Here is a 7,865-nt window from a genome sequence, read left to right as displayed (position 1 = left end):
ATAACCAAGCATCCAGAAATAACCTAGATTTCAAAGATCACTTGATCAACTTCTTTGTTTGACGCTGTAGTCATTTCCCTTCTCTTAGCAACCATGGGAATGAATATTAAAATAATATTTACATGGGCAATCAATTGAATAGTTCCAAATACAAATAAGTTTATAGCCTGTCATTTAAGGGGACGGATAGGACGATACTGCAAGTTGTGATAGGTTGGCCCTCATCTTCATTAGGGAATGATCACAGTAATTTGAGCTTATTGTAATAATTACAATTTTTCAGAAAAAACTAAAAAAATCTCAAAAGTCTTCATTGGGGAATGATCACATGAATTTGAAATCATGATAATAAAAATCCTTTCAAGTTGTGTAGGCTCATCATTGACGTTTAAGCATGCTTATTTTCCTTGGATTCCCTTACTTAGAACTTGTAATATTACAAAGCTCACTTGCATCCAGTCAGTTATTAGTACAAGAGAAAGCTTCAAATTCAGCCAACTTAATGACTAATGAATAGCCAATTGTTGTTGAAGAGAAACACTAAGTAAATCTCCAATTGAAGATGAGCCATAGCCAACAACTTTTGGCCAAAACAGAACTACTGAGCATACACACTCAAGAGAGAAAGAAAAGTAGAGAATGCATTGGCTCCTTACCCCTTGCTTGAACATCAACCTCTAAAGCTATATCGGCAAACATCTCCTGCAACAAGTTGAGTCACTGAGAATGAGATGCTAGTGCCTGCAAAGACAAAACAGCCATTGATCAAACATGTCAATTTTCATTCCAAAAGAATATGCCCAAGCTAGGTCTCGCAATCGAGAAAAAAGTTCTTTTTTTGCCCTCTAAGTTCTTCCTTCTATGCAAGATTCCAGTGTAGACAATATATGATCTAGAAAGCATCGCAAAAGCATCCATATGGGAGTATATACCTTGTCTATTTCAATGTCAAACAGTTGATTTAATCCATATGGGTGTAGAACATGGGATCAGCAAATTGGCATAGCATATTATCTGCCAAATACAGATATCTCCTATCATATAAAGGCATATAAAAAAGAAAAAGAAAGAAAGAGAGACGCGATTCATACCATATCCAAGAGCTTTTCTTCTAGTCTATGATAAAAAGTAAACAATGATTTTCTGGTAGATGCCAACAGTTAAGGTAGCTGCCAAATTAGAAAAGGTGACAACAAAAGTCATTGCCTGGTTCGAACAGAGAAACCAAAGCCAACCTGCATTTCGCATATAAATTGTCAAATATCTCCATAAATGCTCCTACACCCAAAGAAAAGAAAAATAAAAACATCACTCTATAACTTATCTATATCTATATATATATATATATATATATATATATATATATATATATATATATATATATATATATATATATATATATATATATCACCTTTATAATGGGCAACTGATTGTCCTATACTTAAACAATTCCATAATCAATCATAATTGATATTCATCGTCTAGCTAACTAATAACAAAATGTGTTTAAATTGAGTAAACAATTTTTTTGATAAATTAACCTAATAATATCTACCATATACTAGTAGCATACAAGCAATATTGGGGCATATTACCATAGGCCGCAAGAATATCATGTCCCCCTAAGAAATAAATCCTGCAAGAATAACACACACACACACACACACACACACACACACACACACACACACACACACACACACACACACACACACAATCGCAAGTATTATTCATCATCTAACTAACTATTAACAACATTTACAAACATAAAAGATATCGAACCAATTCTATATAATAATTTGCAACTTAACTTGTAAGCATACCAAATTCAATATCAAATCCATTAAATTAAATGTCTTCATAGGTATAAGCATAAAATAAGATTAACAAATAAAAATAAAAAACATTGCATCTCACTTTTAGACTCAACGAGCAGATCTGGTAGTTCCACACTAGGACCCTTGGGTCGACGTGAAAGCGGGCTCCAAAGGAGCTACCGCTCAGAGAGCATGGCTAGAGGTGTTATCTATTCTACCAAACGGGCCGTTGTTCTAAAGAAATCAAAAACTCTTTGGAAATCTCATAAAGATCTCATAATAATCAACCTGTGCATGAGAATTTGACCATAGTTTCTGAATTCAGTTCTGGATGGAAATAAATTTGGGTCTATCGATTTTCACATTCTCAAATACACCCTAAATGGGGTGCCTATTTGCTAATCTAGACTGTCCAAAATGTAAAATGTAAAAGTACATAATCCTTTAAAAGAAAATATTGAAGTACAAAGGTGAATTACCTGTTCCACAAGACTTTCACTGAATGTAGGTTAATATTGTAAACCAACTTTATTGCAAGACCAAAAGCAAACTCTGTAGTATTATTGGCAAATGATTTATTATTGGCAAAACTGAAAGGAACAATAATATATTATAAGCCATAAGATAGGCAACAGTTATAAGCACGTATATTAGATACAATCTCTGGAATCCAAGAGCTGCAAATATGACATCTAGTTCTGCATACAGAAGTACAAATTTCTTGGAATCGAACACCATTTATCAACAACTGTTTTTTCCCCCAATCTTGCATGCATTACCAGCATGAATGCAAACGAGATGGCTTTTAGAGCTTGTCCCGGTACCCATTCATCAACAACTAGAACGTAGAGGTGAAAAAAAAAATAATCCTAAACCATCATAAGAAGTAATAGCAGGAATCTTATCATAATAGTTGAAAGCATAAATATACATTGGAATACAGACAAAATTAGGACTAAAACAACTTTCAGGTGTGCCACGTCTTTCTCTAGGCAATTCCAGTAAACGGTTTTGTGACTCAAAATTCAGCCTTTGATATAAGCATGTACAACAATAACTCCAAAAAAGGCTGCATACAACCAGCTTAGAGCGTGTTTGGATGCACTATCAAATTGAATTATAGTTATTAGTAAGATAAAGCATAAAACCTAATTAGTATTCTTCTTGATTAAGCTGAACATTTGCAATTCAAGTTAAACGGCCTTTGCTTAAAACCGCAAGATGTTTTTCACATACAAAAATTCACCATGTCCATAAAGAAAAGAAAAAGAAAAAGAAAAAAGAAAAAAAAAAAACCTTTGGCTTTATTTGATAGACACCTAAAAAGAGGAGAAAGTGCAGAGGTTGGATAGCTAGGATATTTGAACCTGAGAAATTTTTGAGGCATCTGACATCTGTCCAGAGCCCATCAGATCAATAGTTTGGATCACCAAGGCATAACTCCTACTTGGATGGACTAGACATATCAGCTCAGTACACTATTATAGCCGAAGCTGAAGCTTATCCATTCCCATGCTCAAATCAGTTCCTGCTTACCTTCACACTTTGTGACTTCTCGCGCACCAAAATGTTGCTGAAAATAATGTTTAAAAATATTTATAGTGGATTACTAAAATGTTGCTGAAAATAATGTCACAAGAACTGGTACTATTGAATAGTAGATAGATTTCACTGTGAATGCTATTGAATCCAGCATCACTATATAAGGAAAGCAGTTCAAAATAAATTTGTAGATAGATGGATAGATACAGAGAGAGACAGGTAGATAAATAGATTCATAGAGAGAGATTTATATAAAACATTGATACAAAATTCACAACTCTGCAAAAGAGGACAAGAAAGAGATCACGTTAAGAATAAAAAGCTTTTCATATTACATCTTCAGGCACATAATCAGGACTGTCATAAACAATATCCAGATCATATACTTTGGTGATCTCCCTATATAAGAGAACCATTTAGCAAGCTGCAATATCCAGAAAACAATTTTTTGTTCAGTCTCACTTGGGTTACAATACGGATTAGAGCAGGTTGTGGATCGGGTTCTCCACAGATCGGGTTGGCTCTGGTTGACCCTTAACCCAGCCCAACCTAGCAAAGTTGAATTCCTGTTTGGTCTTCAACAGAACTGTCTTCTGGGAAACCAACACTAGAAAAGTGGCTCCATTGTCATTTGCATCCTAAATTCAAGGCCAAAGACAAGTTAAGAATGAAGATTGCATCTTACAAACCTTTTCTGCTAGTGCTTTGGTAAGTGATCGCTATCCATTTCATCTGGTACATATAAACCAGCCCATCCAATCCATTTTGCCTCAGGCTCCTTCACACCTATGACAAGATGTGAGAGAAGTGACCTGATACTCTATCTTATCCCATTATGTAAAGAGGTAAATATGCTAAAAAAATGATCACACATTTACACGACAGACTCTCAGCTTCATATTTATGAGTATATTATATTATATTATATATATATATATATATATATATATATATATATATATATATATATATATATATATAAAAAAAAAACTTGAATCATCATCTTTCCATATGGAAAACCAGAAAAGCACTATAGAAATCATAATTCGTAAATTGTACAGATCCAGAGTAAATTCTGGTGTTTTCAAGTATGCATCTGCTATTGATCTGGAAACCTACAGGCACCATATTTAAAGAGCGTGACATCAATGTACAAGGGATATGTGAACAAACCCAACTGTAGAAAGCATGCACCAACAAAACAAAACACACAAGCACACAAAACTTATGGAATAAAAAAGAAAATTAAATTAGGTTTTAGTGAAGTATATAAGCTAAATATGCAAACAAAAAACAGAACAACGGGCACATGCTCACCTAAGATGCATTGAAAATACATACAAATGGAAGCACGGCCAGTAAAGTATAATTGATCCATTTCACATAAACTGGTACTGATTTTCCCGGAATCATGATACCCAAATACTTTGAGAAAGATCAATCACCTGTGCATATTAACAGACAGCTGTACTTTGTTGAGGGATGATTTGTAATGGCATTCATGTAATTCTTTTGTGATGGCAAACTTGTAACTATATTGCTTTCTGGATCTCTCCAATCCTCCTAGCTATTCTAGATTCTTCCTGCATTTGGCACTAGAGTTTTATAAATATCATATCTTGCACTCTATCACATAAAATTGTCTGCAGTCAACTTGTATCAGAGCAAGTTCTCTGATCCTGTAGAAAATTTTTAGGCTTCACATCTCTGTGGACGTAACTAATATAAGACACAAAAGCATGGTGTTGGAAATAGAAACAAAAAAACTATGACTAGTAGAAAGGGCAAATTTCTCCAAGACTTCATCAATTGTATATCTCTACCACAAAATGTAGCATGTATGTGATTTTATTGTATATGTATCAGCCTCTATAATTTAAGCATATCATGGAATTTGAATCCCTAGGCATTTGATATGTATGCTTACCCTCTAGAGTGCATATTCTCTAAGATTGAGATGGACTCAACAGTAATACAAGCTACCATTTCAATGGAATGATTAAATGGTTATACTATAAGTTTGCTGTGTTTCAAAACATGTGAACCAGCTAGATGGCAACTCAGCAATTGAGTTGTCATTTCAAAACATGTGGAACATCCGAACATGATCACAACCAATTCTCCAATATTAAGAAATTCCTTCTTTTCTTTGTTTAGTTCCATTTTTCATGGGAGCTAGACAACAACTCGATTGTTAAATTGTCTACAATGTACTAATGCAGTCTTAGCCATAGAATAAACTAGTCTAAGATGCTAGTGACATGGAACCAAATTTCATGTAATTCTGCATTTTAGATGCCCACAAAATGCGTACTGAAAATACTTCAACTTCTCTTTCCTTTTCTATCCTGCTACAGGCATTTACAGGGGTTTCAGATGAAGATTTCATTTCTTATGTCAGCAAATGGCATGAAGTTGGAGCTTCCCTCATAGGAGGCTGTCGCAGAACGACTCCAAATACCACCCGTGTAATATCAAGGACTCTGCGTAAGGAATCCATTTTACCAACATCTCTGCCATGATTGACTTAAATTAAGGACTAACTTGGAGAGCTATAAATATCAATCGAGAAACTTAGAATGGTTGATCAACATGAATCTGAATTTTCGCTCTGTTGGTTCTGTTTAGACAATTTCTGAAGTTGAGCATGTCAGAAGACTGGGAAAGAAAAACATGGGTAGGTTATGCATGCACGAATAGATTATAGAGATACATGGCCGGAGAAAATGGCATTTTTGTCATTTGTTAATGGCCCATTGTCTCTAAAACGACATTGCTAGTACGATTGTTAAACCATTGTCTAATGGACCTAAATGTTTTCCAGGCAATAAAACACAACTCCAAAATCTTCTCATCCAAACATCCATAAAGTTAGCAATCAGATTCAAATGTATAACCCATATGTTTAAAGACAAAAGGAAAATCAAAATAAAAAATTCAATCAACTATTTAAAACCAGAACTGGACCCTGAGCCATTTTTTTGCCACCATTAGTTCAAAGCAGCCCAACTCTTAGTTCCACCTGCTATGTTCATGTGCATGTGAATATGTAGTGGTATCAGACAAATCAATTTTTTTTTTTTTTTTGCTGTTTTAACTTGTGAGCTACTTAATAGGCATTCTAATAAATTAATCTTTAGCAATAATATAAAAAGCCAAAAGGATGGCATGTTTGATGATTATGTCATGCACTCTTATAATAACATTCCAAGTAAATGTTTTGCTATGCACAATGAGGGGACTTTTATGCCATTTACAAAAACAAAGGATCATAGGCATTGAACATAGATGTCTAAAGAACTTGACATCAATCATGACAAAATGTTATAAATTCATAGACATCAATCAGCAAAAACAAAATTAAAGAGATATTGGCATCAGCCTTCAAACAAGGCAAGAAAATGATTCGATGCAAAGAAACCAAACCTAGATGCTTGCTCATAGCTAAAAAACTTGACTGCCGAGTTTTGCACTATGTTCTGCACAATTGGTACCATTGCCTTTAAATAGGCCATGAAAACCCTTAGTTCTCTATATATGTAAGACCTGTACCCTATTCCGTACCATTCTGTATGCTTCCGCGGTCCTTCCGGTCGAATCCCGGCAAATCCTCGACCCATTTCCGACGTTTGCGCGCGATCCTAAACCGAGTTCTACATGCCGAAGTTGGCTCAACCCGAGACATGTACCTTGGCGACCGCGCCGTCGCCACGGTTCCAACACTGTGACTCGCGCACCGAACCGATACCTAGGATAGAAGATGTCAGCCTATGTTCATTTCGAGAAAAACGCCGCGCATTGCGGACTTTGAGGGAATCTCTACAGAATGTCACATCAAATCAAGACAAGCACACCACCTTACCTCCATACCACCTCACCCAACAACAAGTACAAGTGGCCTCTCTCCCTTTTCCCACAAGTCAAACCTCTCTCTCCACTCACCATTCCTCCTTTTTATAATTTTTAAACATAACCATACTCCTTTTACAAATTTTCAAAACTCACCCATACCCATCAATCTCCCATCCTTACAACACCACTCCATCCGTCCTTACACCCATTATTTCTATCTCCCTCTCTCATTCTCTAGTAAATATCCAAATCCCATGAGAAATTCCACACGTCCAACACTCTCTCTCAACTGCAAGTGTGGCCCACCCTCTCATCTCTCATCCCCACCATAGAAACTCCATCATCCACCATTAAAAGTCGAGCATAGGAGCTTACAAGCCTACAAGAGCAAGAAGAAGGCTTAGAGGTGGGTGATCCACCGTTATTTCCCTTTTTTTTTAGGGCCACATGTGGTGGGACCCGTTTGATGTATGAATGTAAGAAATGGAGGGCCCATAGTGGCGGGGTCCCTCCTCTCTATCTCACCGTATCTCTCTCTCTCTATCCATTTTGATGTAGTGGGCCCCACTAATTCATGTTCTATCTGCACCGTCCATCGTGGACGGTGGGACTCCACCGTGCAGTACACACACCCAGATTCATAGCTTAACTGGC

General features: G+C 36.0%; 1 long non-coding RNA gene across 2 annotated transcripts; it reads right to left on the bottom strand.

The window, feature by feature from the left end:
- Nucleotides 1-528: 528 nt before the first annotated feature.
- On the bottom strand, nt 529-4,141 carry LOC131256423 (uncharacterized). 2 transcript variants are annotated; one of them, XR_009176805.1, is made up of 4 exons: nt 4,049-4,141; nt 1,092-1,278; nt 933-1,014; nt 529-741 (listed from the first exon to the last, which is right to left on the bottom strand). It is a non-coding gene; the product is annotated as an uncharacterized LOC131256423 (long non-coding RNA). The 2 variants fall into 2 exon arrangements; XR_009176804.1 differs by lacking the exon at nt 4,049-4,141 and having other exon boundaries at nt 1,092-1,312.
- Between the last annotated feature and the right edge of the window lie 3,724 nt (nt 4,142-7,865).

Source organism: Magnolia sinica, chromosome 9, assembly GCF_029962835.1.
Source record: "Magnolia sinica isolate HGM2019 chromosome 9, MsV1, whole genome shotgun sequence".
Classification (NCBI taxonomy): domain Eukaryota; kingdom Viridiplantae; phylum Streptophyta; class Magnoliopsida; order Magnoliales; family Magnoliaceae; genus Magnolia; species Magnolia sinica.
The sequence above is the reverse complement of the archived record's forward strand: the minus strand, read 5'-3'. Positions and strand labels throughout refer to the sequence as shown.